Consider the following 13,496-nt stretch of genomic DNA (forward strand, 5'->3'; position numbering starts at 1 on the left):
AAGCAGGGGGGATGTCCTCGTCCGCGGCTGTGAATGACAGTGTGTTGTAATATGTGTGCAAGAAGGGTGACTATGACATAAAGTAGTTCATCATAAATATCTATCTATCTATCTGCCCCCCCCCCCCCTCTCTCTCTCGCTCGTCCTCTCCCTCCCAGGATGCTGTTAATGGACACACACATATAAACTAGACAGCTGACTGTCTCACACAGCGGTGTCAGTTCCCTCCATTAACCGAGGGGTGCCACCACAACACACACGTACACACACCTAGTGTGCTTGTCCTCTTGAGCCTTGAGCACAGTGATTTACAAGAAAACAGGCTGAACTCTGTGTGTGTGTGTGTGTGTGTGTGTGTGTGTGCGCGCGTGCATGTGTTTGTATTTATGTTTCATGTCTCCCTCGCTGCCGCTGGGACGTCCCTTGCATAACAAGTTACTCTAGTACACACAGCACAAACACACACTTGTATACACACACTGCCATTTGTCTGTCAGAGCAAAGAGGTGCGATTACAGTGACCTTGCTCTCCCCTGTTGGAGCTTTTTTTCTCCTTCTGGTTCTTTTCTATTAATGCCATTCTTTTTCTTTTATTTTCCTCTTTCTTCCACTAATACTTCTTGACAGTGTTCACTGTCTCATTACTTATTATTTTGCTTCTTCCCTTTTGCTACTACAAGTGGCATCACAGTATAACCTTAGAACGAGTTTTATTTTCATACATGTTATTTGACCTTCTTCTTCTCTGGTTCACATCGTTGTCCTGTCTTTCTTCTCATCATCTGATTTTTGTACTTTGGAAAATATATTAAAGTATGCCTAGTCCAATTTAGCATGCCTCTTTTCCATATTTGTGTATAGGTGTGTTAAAAGGGTGGCTGCCCAAGTTAAAGTTTTGAATAATGAGGTCAGTACGTGCACAAGTAATCCCTGTGAGGCAAAAGCTCAGTATTCAAACTGCTCTCAATGCTCAGTTTCAAATAGTTTTTTTCTGTTCTTCGCTGTGTATGACATCATAGAGAGAGAGGGGGGGGGGGTCCCTAATATGGTCATTTCCACGTTCTATTTATGAGGGACAGCCCGTCAGAAGACTTAGGCTTAAAGGAAGAGATGCTAAAACAGCTTTATTTAAGACAGTGGAACCGAGGACTTGCAGATACATACGGATTATTTTGAAGTGTGAGTCACGTAAAGTATAGAGACAAGAAAATGCTTTTTTTTATGCTTTAAAAAATAGGTTTCTATTACACCATTTACATCCTACACAGTCTGAATTTAGTGACAGACACACAACTGCATCCTTTTAACTGTCTTTGTCTAACTTTTTTGTTTTTTTCTAGAAAGACAGCGCAGTAAATACTGTAGCTGAAAAGGCAAATGAAGTGACAGACAGACATAAACATGAGACGGGCTGTCAGACAGACAGAGATTGGGAACTAAGAAAGGAGACTGGCAGACAGATAGGAAGTCACTTGAAAACAGAGGCAGTCAGACGAGCTGGCAGTCAGACGGACAAGTAAACACATTGAAAAAGACAGACGGACAGACAGACAGGTAAACAAATGTACACGAGGACACACAGACAGAACGCCTGGCAGAAGAGGTTGAAAAAGAACTGTCTTGCTAACTCAGCCAAAAACAGCCAGACACTCAGAAATGCAGGCAAATTCTGAGACAGCCGTTTAGCACAAGCGATAAGGCTCCTATACAAATATGTATTTGACAGACAGCCGGACTGACTGATGGACAGAGTGACAGACAGAGCAGGCAGGCAGACCAAGAGATGATCAGTCCCTCCGGTCCTAAAGCGTAGGAAGTCCTGCTGCTCTGCCGCCAAGTGTGTTAAACCATTTTTCCATTCACAAATTCTCAGACAGTGAAGTGTGCTGCTTCTGCCCTGGTATGTGCACGTGTGTGTTTGCAGTGCACGTGTGCGTGTGTTTACGTGCATGAGCGGTGTGATGCTCTGGAGGCGGGTGAGTGGGTGAAGGCCACATTCGATTGCTTTTCTTCAGCACTGATAACACTGTTCATTTAAATGCATTTTGTTGCGAGTTGTGACTCTGAAGAGAATAATTTTCTAAGATCTTGCTTCCCAGAAATGTGCCGTTATACAACTCGGTTTATTCACTTTAACCACATTGTTCCCCACATGAAGAGCTCACTGGGGTTATAAACTTTTAGTCATCGTATTACTGATGATGAATGCCTGTTAGTGAGGAAAGTCATATTTGTTTAAACTCATTTCCCACTAAAAACACAAATTCATATTGGAGCTGACATTTGCCCAGAGAACAGTGCAGTGTTTAAAATTTCTGAATGTTTTTGCTCTCCTTCCAGGTAGGCTTCTACTCATTTGCGTACGGTATGAAAATCATCCCGCAGAAACAGCTTGTCCACAGAGCGAATATCACACTGTGTGCTTTTATTTTTGTCCGTGTTGTGTGGCTGTTGCTTGGTAAAGTCTGTCTGGGACCGGAGCTGCTTCTCTGAAAAAGATTCTGAAAAAGATTCTCTTCTCTACAGGAAATTAGGCTTTGACTAGTTTGAATGCACATACAGTGCCGGTGATGGAATCGGCAGCATGCAAAGTTAGGAAACAGCAGTTTGCAACACAGATGTCCTTAGTAACTTATGAAATGGTAATTAAAGAAATGGCAAATAGCTGAAAAAAATGTAAAATAAATCAAATTTCCAGGGTCAAGAAACAACGTTTATACTCAACAACTAAAATATATTTTCATTTTATTACAGTTTGAGTTCACTTTTCCTACTGTTGACCATTACAGCTGTTGATTATGGCACAAAGCTGAAGAGTAACTGCTAGTGAGCAACTCTGAAACACTTTTGATTAAATATTGGGGTAGCAGATCTTTACGTATAGGCAAGTGTGTGTGTGTGTGTGTGTGTGTGAGTGTGTGTATGTGTGTAAAGGGGGGGTAAAGCTGCAATCTTCTAATGACCAGCGGGGGCGACTCATACTGATGTCTATGAGATGATTACAGTACTACTCACTGGATCTGTGACCGCAGTAAATACTTTCCTGATGAATACCTAATTTCGAGTCTTTTTTCATACAGCACTTTTTTTTGGTAACTAATACTTCTATTTGCAGTAATACGGAAGGTCAGGCAGTCGATGTGGATGATATAAGGCAGGGGTGTTAAACATAGGCAGTCCAGCCTACTGGACGGCTTTGGAAAGTGCAACAAAGTTAATAGATTTCAAATTTCAATTTTATTTATACTATATTTTCATAAGATTTACAGCCTTTCCTATTGATAGAGCACTCCCAGGCCCTGCACACTGAAAAAAAGGGATTGCCCATCTCTTGGATTTATGTAAGCATCTTGTGTGTATTTAACACAATTGCCTCATGCTTTAAAGTTAAGTGTAACTATATAGTGTAGAAACTACATGATATGCAGAGAGGGTATATTAAATTTTTCATATCATGTTCAGTGAAGTAAGTCAATAATATAGCAATGTTAAATCCTGCGACACTGCTTGTGATTTTGGCTCGCGCACTTTGGATCATGGTTTGAGGAAGGCATCCATCTCATTCAAGTTGAGCAGCCACCTCTACTTTTTTTCGGAATACCGAAAAAAAGGAAAATGGGTGGTTGTTACATTTACAAAAGTCTAACTTGTAATTTGAACAAAATAATTTCATGTTTCTATGTTGAACGTAATTAAATCATGTAGTATATGTATGAAATTCAACAACTTAATTTGATCTCATTGAGATGACATGATACAATCTAAGTAAGAGTGGTTAGTTGAAATTCACAAGATCACACGAGATTTCAAACTGCAGGGAAATCACTGGAGTTGTAAGAGGCAGACAACTACACACACACACACCACGTGTATGCTGTCGCCATTTTTTGTGGTTGAACCTGTCAAGGACAAAAACGTAAAAATTCTGCATCAAGCCTTGATAAACCTTGTTAATCCTGGATTGGTGGCGTGGTCGTTAGTGCTGTTGCCCCACAGCAAGAAGCTCCTGGGTTCAAATCCACAAGCTGGTTAGTTTGCACTGTGTTCTCTCCCACAGTGAAAACAGCCATGCAGTTATTAGAGTTAGGTTAATTGGTGGAAATGGTTGTTTGTCTCTATGTGATACACAGGTGAGCTGTCTGGGGTGTACCCTGCCTCTTAACCTATCACTTTGGGGTTATGCCCCTGCAACCCAGATAAAGGAAGGAAGTTGTTGTAAATCCATTCCTTTGTTGAACAATATGTTAATATAAAGACAACATGTAGTATTTAAGTAACCAAGTAGTATTGAGCTAAAGGTTATTGAATAGTGTTGGAATAAAATGACAAAATTGTGAAGGATTAAAATATTCCAAGGGCTCAACTTACTTCATCTAAACATGTTTCAATCATGTTTTATCAACACAAAATGCACAGGTTTATTTAATATAATAAGTTGTAATGAATAAGTTGTGTTGATTTAACATAGTTAAGTTTCTGCCAAAGCAAAACATCTGTGTGCAACCAATGTCCACTATTGAATTAAGTAAATCTAACATGGTCAAAGTAAATCTAACTAAACCAAAGTAATTAAGTAATAGATAAAAAAAATTAAATGACAGAAAATTTACAGTTTTGCTGTTCTCTACTACAAAATTGTCTGTTTTGGGTTTTTTTTGTCAGTCCACAGGAGAAAAAGAACATTTTCTATGAATTAACAAAAATATATCATTTATGTGGCTCAAGATATAAGACAAGTTTGACATCTTGATGTAGGGCATGACTGCTAAGTCACTATGTCATTGTGTTAAGTTTCATAGTCGGCCCTCAGTGCCTGGTTTTATCCTCCTGAGACCCTGAGTCTTCATATAGCACTTTGTAATCCATTCTGCTCAACAGTGTTTTATACTTTGTTAAGCCGCATTAACTTTGTGGCGTTATGTCATGAAATAAACCCACTGTCGTCACGAGAACATACTTTTTTTTATGTAACATATGCAATGAAATGTTAGAAGAGGTACCTTCATTTTTATATATTATTATCAGGTCCAACTAAGCTTGGAGAAATTACAAATTTATCCCAAACGAGAGCTCAGGTGGTTAAAAAGCATCTCTTTGTGGCATTTTTTAAATTCATTTATTTTTTATTATATTTTTATTTCAAAACCCAAGAAAAGAAAAGTTGACATCTTATTTTTCTTTCAGAGTAACATTGAGAGTAACTAAATGTAACAGAGTAACTAAATGTTTTGTTTAAAGGAACTGCATTTCCAGCCAATAAGACCAAATTAAGGTCTGACCTACTTTGCCAGTCATTGGTTTGCTTGAATAATCTCAGCTTCATATGTACAGTGAAGTTAGATATATAATTTATATTTCAGGAAAACTTACTATCAAAATAAGTTAAATGACTATAAAGACAAAAAGCATTAAGCCTTTCAGAGGTAAATAATAATGAACTTTGCTACTAAATCTGATGGTTAATGCTTCACATGATTGATTAAGAGTACAATAAAGTTACTACATTTAATATTCTGCCTTTTAATAAATATTGGGGCCCTAGGTTAGCACATTGCTCTGACCTGTAACTGTGCTTTCCCCTTCAACCCCAAATCAACTGCAAAACTCATGTTTCCTTCTATTATCCTTAATACTCACTCTCTCACACACACACATAGTAGGACAGGTGGCTGTATCACCTTGACGTCCAGTTTTACACCTCACTCTACAGTCATCTCTCTCTCTCTTGCTCTCTCTCTGCAGGTATAAGCCCCTTATACCTTCTGTGCTCCAAACACTGCCAGGACCACACACACACACACACACACACACACACACACACACACACACACACACGCACCCGCAGCAGGTAGTGGCAGCATATCATAGCCTCTGGTCGCCTGGCGAACAGAGCGTCATGATGGAGGGATGACAGGAAAGATGGTTGCACAGATGGAGGGAGGAAAAAGGGTTAGAGCGAAGGACAGATGAAACAGAAATAATACATGGAGGCTGGGAGGGGTGGAGGGATGTTGATGGAGTGACAAAAGAAGGAAAATAATTACTGAGGGATTCCAGCTTGATGGAGGGAGAGATGGAAACATTGAAAGAGAGATGAGGGAAGAATAGAAGCAGAATGGAGGAATGAATGAGGTGGAGGAGTGTGTAACAGAGGTAAAAAACAAAAGGTGATGAAGAGTTAGCAGATGATGGAAAGAGTGATTGATTAATGGGGGAAAGGAGAGATGAAAGAGAAGATGAAGTAGTATTAAAGAAGATCTGACAGAGGATAAGACGCAGGTGGGAGAAGGTGTTGATGGAGTGAAGCGGAAACATGATGAAAAGAGTGATGTGGAGCAGAGGGCAGAGAAATGAAGGATGGGGGTTAAAAGTCCACTTAAGTGAAGAAATGATAACTGAAAGAAGGAAAGCTAATGGTTGATGATGGAGATGCTTTGTCATCAAATGTTTTCTGTTGCCTAACTTATCGTTTCAATGTTCTCAACTCCTCCATACTCCTTTTGTTTTCTCTCTGTTCCTGTCACCTCCCCCTGCTCCTTTCTTCTTACTTTATCTCTCCTTTGAACTCATGTTCTTTCCTTATCTTTCTCTCCTTTTGGATCTTCCTTCTCTTATTTCTCCCTCATCTACATTCCATTTATTTTTTGCTTTGTCCCCCTCTTTCCTTTGTCGTTTCCTTTTCTTTCCCATGTCTAGATTGCATCTCTTCAGGACTTTGCATTGTCACCTCTTTACACTAACTGTGCTGCACATTACAGCAACATGTTCGAAAAGGCCCTCCTGACTTCCAAGGAATGGCCTTATGTTTCTGCCTCCCCTTCCTTCTCTGTCAAAACGAAAGAAAAACGATAAAGAGGCCCAGCGAGGACGTGGAAACTTAACTGTTTTCTCCCTGCCAAACTTCCCCTCTCTACCTCTCCCTCTTTCTTTCTGCTTTTCTTCCAAGGTGTTAAAGTAAGTGTGTTTGTGTGTGAGTGTGTGATGAAGGAAAAGAGCTGTGTATGTGTGTGCGGCTGGAATGTGGAGGCTCGTAAGTCACCTCTGATTTTCCACTCCCGCTGGGACACATCCCATTATCAGTTTTATATGAAACTAGGAAATTCCTCTGTGGTCTGAGTGTGTGTGTGTGTGTGCGTGCGCCTGTGTGTGTGTGTGTGTGTGTGTGTGTGCGTGCGCCTGTGTGTGTGTGTGTGTGTGTGTGTGTGCGTGCGCCTGTGTGTGTGCGTTAAATCTCAAGGAGCAGAGCTGCATGTTGCATATGTGTGTTTATGTGTTTTTGTCAGATTGGAGGTTACTGTATGTGTGTATCAGTGTGTGTGTGTGTGTGTGTGCAGTGTCTGCCTTTATAATGAGCAGCTTAAGAGTGGAATAAAAAGTGGGCATTTTGCTTCTCTCTATACTTCTCTGTGTACTGCAGGACCACCATAAAATCCTAAAATACAGCTCCATACAGTACATCAGTATTCAGGTTCAAAGTGGCTCGTACAGAATTTGTGGATACTTGATTGGAAAATTTGATGGTCAAAACTTCATGTTCTTAATCTGGTGGGAATTGGAAACAAAAAAATTGTTTGGCTTTGGTTTTCTGCTCAGTCGGTTTAAATTGGAAGGATTAGACTGTTTTTGGCTGGGCAAGTAGGTATTTGTCTTATTAGTGGCTCCTTGTCTGAGTGTACATGAAATACATGTGTTCTCTAGGTTAATACAAGCTATGATAGACATGTAACACCTTCTAAAAGATCAAATTGAATGTGAATATTTAAGTTTATGGAATAAATCTCCTTACAGTGATCGCTTAAGGGATCACTGTAAGGAGATTTATTGCATTTAACCTATCCTAAAGGTTGGGAGCAGTGGGCAGCTATCATGCAGCGTCTGCACCTGTAAGCTCATGCCCGGGTCAAGGGCACAGTGACAGTAGTTGCCAGGAGACACATGCAAACTCAACACAGAAGGGCTCTGGCTCAAATTCAAACCAAGGACTAGTTGCAGTAAGGCTAACTACCAAGACACTGTGCTGCCCCTATAGGAGCAGAATAGAAAAAACTGAAAAAAATCTCTATAAAATAAAATATTATTTCCAATTTAATATAAAAAAAAATATCATCAATGTTATTGGATCAGTCTAAGTAGAATACCAATGCGTATCTACCACTTTTAGCATCACGTGTATGCATAACATGATTGTTTCCACATTTATCCACCTGGAATTCCAAAGTCAGCAAAATGAACCGATGATTTAACTGAGAGCGCTTCAAGTCCCATAACGTCGCTAATGGGGAAAATTAAACCAGAGGCCTGGTTATCTGTTCAGTGGTTTGGTTTGCTTGGTGCCAAAAATCTAACTTCAAAATCACTTGTGGTGTCATTGATATGAAAAGTGGATACAACTACCAACAATGTAGCAACTTTAAGATAATCTTATGTTACTGCTAATTACTGCTCTGACCGAGTGAGAGAAGCTGTGTCCGACTCGCACAATTTAAAAAAACAAAACAGAAAATAAAAATATCTGGTGAAATAGTCAGACGGGACAGCTTCAGCAGACACGAGAGGCCAAGAGCTAATTGGTTGATAGGCTGGAAAAACAAAAATTCTAACTTTTCATTGTTGTTTTTAACAGCTTCTAATTATTATACGAAAAACTGAATGATATGTAGAAGGCATTTAGCCAGCTGATTGGACACTTGTTTTGAAGCAAACTTAATGAATTTCTTATTGCTGCCAGGCTGTTTCAGATTCCTTATTTGTGGGAGATGGATTGATTAGTGGGTGTTTTTTATGGGTGTTTTGTCACATTAATATAATAAAAGTAGGACACGTCTGGAAAGACTAGAATAATATCAGAGAAGAGGAATAAAGAGAATGGGGAAGAGATGAGAATAGAATCCAAACTGTTCCTAGCCCACAGGCCTATAACTTCCCATTCTGCGCTCAGTGGAAAATCAACAAAGGAATATTCCACATCTCTTTTTTTCTCCTTGCCCTCTCCACCTTGATCTTTCCATCTTCCAGTTTGGAAGGAAGGTAGGAAAAGAAGCTGAATGAGAAGGATGTGATTAGCTGGATTTAATCTCTTGCTTTCACAAAGTCACATGGCTTTAAGGATTGTTTTTTACATCAACTTGGTTTTATTGGGCAGCATACTGAGCAGACTATCGGGAATGATGGGAAGAAAGTTGAAGATCTTTATCTGCCAGCCTAGGGTGGTTAAAAGATTCCAAAATTCACTTGCTTCTTTCCTCATTTTGGCAGCTGAATGTGCTACTTAGAGCAGAATCAAACTCCAGATGAGAGTTGGTTACCTGCCAAAACTGGCTGGTTCAGAAGCCAAGCCTACCAGACACAGGCACAAGTTGCCAGAGTTTGGCTGGTGGCTGGTGGTAGTTTCCCACCCTCCAGTCATGTATTCCAGATGTTGTGGATTTAAATCCAACTTGTGACCTTGTTTCATGTCATCCCCTCTCTCGCGCTCTCTCCTGAATTTTTTCCTTTCTCAGTCTTTCCTCATTCTTTCCACACTCAACAAGCAGTACTGTAAGTAAAATATTGAAACAATTTGAGTATGATCTCGTTTGTGGAATACAAAAAATGTATTTGGATGACCGAAAAAGAGAAGTTTGTTCACCTTAAACTGCATTGTTTTTAGTTCACACTCCTTTTATTCCTGGAAAAACCTACCAGTAGTGAGGGAAGAGCTTCTTTCTAGGTAACTCTTATTGAGATGACCTTGAAATAGACATCCGTCCCAAAGCAGCTTTGGTGTTGGCATTTCTCTCCGTGAGTTCTTATTAAAGGCTATGACTAATTACATTTTTAAAGAAACGTGTATTTCGGGCTTTCCTTAGAACAAGTCAAGGTTCTGTTTTTTAAATTGAATCATTTTGGACCGTCCCTTTAAAAATATGATTGTTTTCTGAAGAATTTCACATTGTAAGTTAGTTGATGAATAGGAAATGAGTCACAGTGTTGTGCGGGGTGACATAATCCTTAATTACAATGTAAACACACACACACACAATGTTTGTATTATGATTTCCACATCCCGCTGCCTCAAATGTGAACCAGCGCATCCATGGACTCTATCCAAGAAAGATAATTAACATCACTCGCTGGTATGTGAAGTACTTTTTTGATCCCTTAGTGGAGCAATTCAACCACTGACCTCTTAGTTTTGAAACAAGACAAGAGGTTCTGACTGAGAGACAGATTACACCACAGATGACAGAGTGGTAAGCATACCCAGTTTATCATCAGTTTTAAGCTGAATGGGACCAAAATGTACAAAATGACCATCGGGTTATATAAAACAACACTTAAAACTAGCAACCAAGGCCATAAACACCCCAGGAAGGTGTTTACCGAGTTCGTATATTGAGTGAGAAGTAGAGTGAAACTATTTTGACTTGCTTTTCTAATAACTCGCCCCCTGCTGGCTGTTAGAGAACAGGGAGTGTGCAAGGCATTTCTGCACTGGCATCACTGTTTTGATCCAATGGCCATTCCGATCAAGTTCATGAAACCAGTTGGGTGTCAGTCCACAACTAAACGCAACCCCTCACAAATCCAATGTTCTCCTCTGTATGGCTAATGTGTGTTAAACGCTATGCCCACTGACCACCTTTCACACTTAAGAAAAGAGGCTCTTTGTTTGTTGAAGAACATTTGTTGGGTTTGTAAGGTCTCAGAAATACATATCTTTGTAAAAATCTGAGAAATATGGCAAACGCATTTCAAATCCTTGCTTGCTTCATTGTGTTTTTGTATCACTTAAAAATTAAATCTTGCGTGCTACTTGAACTATATTTTACTTGCTGACTCTAGAGCAATAATTCATGGGCTTTCCCTTTAAAGCCTCTAGTGTCACACAACTTGCATCAGCTTCATTTGCCTCCCGTAAGTGTGTTTATGGTCATACTAATGAGGTTAACCTGATTAAGACTACGGAATTTATATCACCCCTCCTTCATCCTGTTTATACATCTGTGTTTATATGATAAGGTGCTTAAAATCTGCTTAACTTGATCTATTTTTAACCCATTTATAGCTGATTAATGATAAACTAATTGACACTTATTTGAATGTTAGTTTGTCATTTATTGAGGATAAAATGTATGTTATCAATTGCTATGATTTGAGAAATTAAACAGAATACGACTGATCAGGCAAGATCATTAAATGCAGATTAACCAGTAGTAATAATATTTTTGGGGGTCAGAGGTCGACAGAGGAAAAAAATCACAAAATGATTATTTCTAGAAGTGATGCAGCTGGTTTAAATATTATTTTCTGGCATTTTTGTGAGTCTGGAAGCATAATGAATTTCCCCATCAGGTGTAGCAGTAGGCATGGTTTTACAATCAATAAGTGGAGCTGATCGGTTTCATGTTAGGCTCTCATGGAATCATTCACTGGACTCAGCCTAACAGGATTATGGCTAAAACACGCAGAGAGGCTGCGTTGTAGATTAAGTGTGATCATCTTGTTAGGAATTGTCCAATAAAAGAGACTCGACCCGGCGCAGCTGGTTGACTTCGTTTTTCTCTGCGGAGAAGCTCGATGCATGCACACGGATGGAAACACACGAGTCAGCCTCGCCATGTGTGTGCGGTGTGTGTTTGCACGTGTGTTTTGACAGACATGAAACAGAAAAAACGTCGTCGTAATTTTTTCCCTGCCTCGCTCGTGGCAGACTGGAGCAAGAGGACGACTTGGAAAAATCTGATCTCCAAACACAGTGTGTGTGTGTGTGTGTGTGTGTGTGTGTGTGTGTGTGTGTGTGTGTGCGTGACACATATGACTGTACACTTTTCTCTCAGTGTATGTGTTTTGTTGTTTTCCATCTATTACGTTGTTGGTATGTGTTTGGATTTCTTTTGGTCTTTTCCGCTCTTGTTTGTGTGTAAATAGTATATGTGGTGTGTGTATGCGTGCGCGCGCGTGTGTTTCCGTTCTCAGCCATATTTGAAACCATGTGGCACCGAGACGACAAATCAGATGAATAGAAGGAACTTTCCTGTCTGAGAGGTTTCTTTCTCTCCTCTCTTCCCCTTTGTTACTCACTCCTTCCTCCTCTTTCTGTTCGCTACTTCCTGCTCCCCACTACCCCTCTTACCATGTCTCATTCTTTCTCTCGTCTCCCTTCTTTTCTTTCCTCTACACCCTTGTTTCTTTCTTGTTTACACATCTCTATTTTCCTCTGCCTGTCCCCTCCTCTTTCTTCTCTTTCTCCCTCTTTTTCTTTCTCCCCCACTGCCCCCTCTGTCTTTACACCATCCTCCTGTCTCCCCTCAGTATTCTCTCTTGCTTCCTCTGTCTGGCCCTCCCTTTGCCACCTGTCTCCTCCATGTTTGTGCAGCAACCTCTTTCACCTTCTCCTGTTCTCCTTCTTCAGCTCTTCCTCTCCTCCTTTCTCGTGCTCTCTCTCTTTTCACTCTTTCATCCTTTAATTATAAATGTGCAGCTCTTTCTTTCACTCTGTTTGCCTAACCCCGCCCATCCTCCATCTCTGTCGTTGTTGTCCTTACTCTTCTTATTATTTTTGGTACTTTTCTTTCAATCTTGTTCTCCCCCTCATCTTCTCAACCTCAACGTCTTTCCTTTTGTTTCACCTTCTTATCCCACTCCACATTTCTTTTTTCTCACTGTTGTCTTTCTCTCTACTCTTCCTCTTTTTCTAAGGTTTCTCCCCGCCTGTCTCCTCTCCTCTCCTTTGTTCTCCAGCTCCTCTGCCTTTCTCCATATTTTTCTTCCTCTCTCTCACCCCATCTTATCTTGTCACCTTCTTACTTTTAATCTCTCTCTCTCTCTCACCCCGACTTTCATGGCTCTCTCTCTCTGTCCATCCAACACTCTTTTTTTCTTCCCCTCTTCTATTTTCTAGTGTGTCTTCCTGTTGTCTGGGTTTACAACACTAAAAAGGGTTAGGATTTTTTTTCTTCGCACCTCCTGTGACCACTTCCTCCACCGCATCCTGTTTATTTCCTGTTACTCCTGTGACTGGACTCTCTCAGAAAAATACACAGACACCCACCCCCCCCCCCACACACACACACACACACACACACACACACACAGCAGCCTCTAATTGAATCTACAAGAATAAACTCTATAAAAAGACAAACTTAAAAACGGCACAGCAGCCATGAGCAGTATAAAGAGCCTTGATTTCACACCTGGAAATGCAAAAAGGGCAGCAGACAGACCTTTTGGGCCCTTTGCTGATGCTACAGGATGTTTGTACAGCATTTGATAACTGAAACTTATTACACATTTTCATGGCTAACATGTTCCATGCATCATGGAAAAATATTGTTGATATTTTTATAGCCAGTTATCTTGTCACAGCTATTTTTGTTTGTTTGTTTGTTTTTTGATGAATGATCTCACACTAACTATCACTGTCATGTGTGTTTTCTCACAGGATGGCCACATAAGGACACTTTCTGTCGGGACTCCCATTAAAACCAGTCTGACAGAGCGCAGACCGAAAGGTA

General features: G+C 40.2%; 1 protein-coding gene across 3 annotated transcripts in view; it reads left to right on the plus strand.

The window, feature by feature from the left end:
• The window catches only part of hivep2a (HIVEP zinc finger 2a), a 124,967-nt gene that overhangs the window by 43,918 nt on the left and 67,553 nt on the right, over positions 1-13,496 (plus strand). For all 3 annotated transcript variants that reach the window (XM_084952884.1, XM_084952886.1, XM_084952885.1), the window contains one exon: positions 13,424-13,493. The gene's annotated coding sequence lies outside the window, so the exon portion shown is untranslated. The remainder of the gene's footprint in view (positions 1-13,423; positions 13,494-13,496) is intronic.

This window comes from Perissodus microlepis, chromosome 15 (genome assembly GCF_051167445.1).
Source record: "Perissodus microlepis isolate ML-2025 ecotype Zambia chromosome 15, ASM5116744v1, whole genome shotgun sequence".
Taxonomy (NCBI): Eukaryota; Metazoa; Chordata; class Actinopteri; order Cichliformes; family Cichlidae; genus Perissodus; species Perissodus microlepis.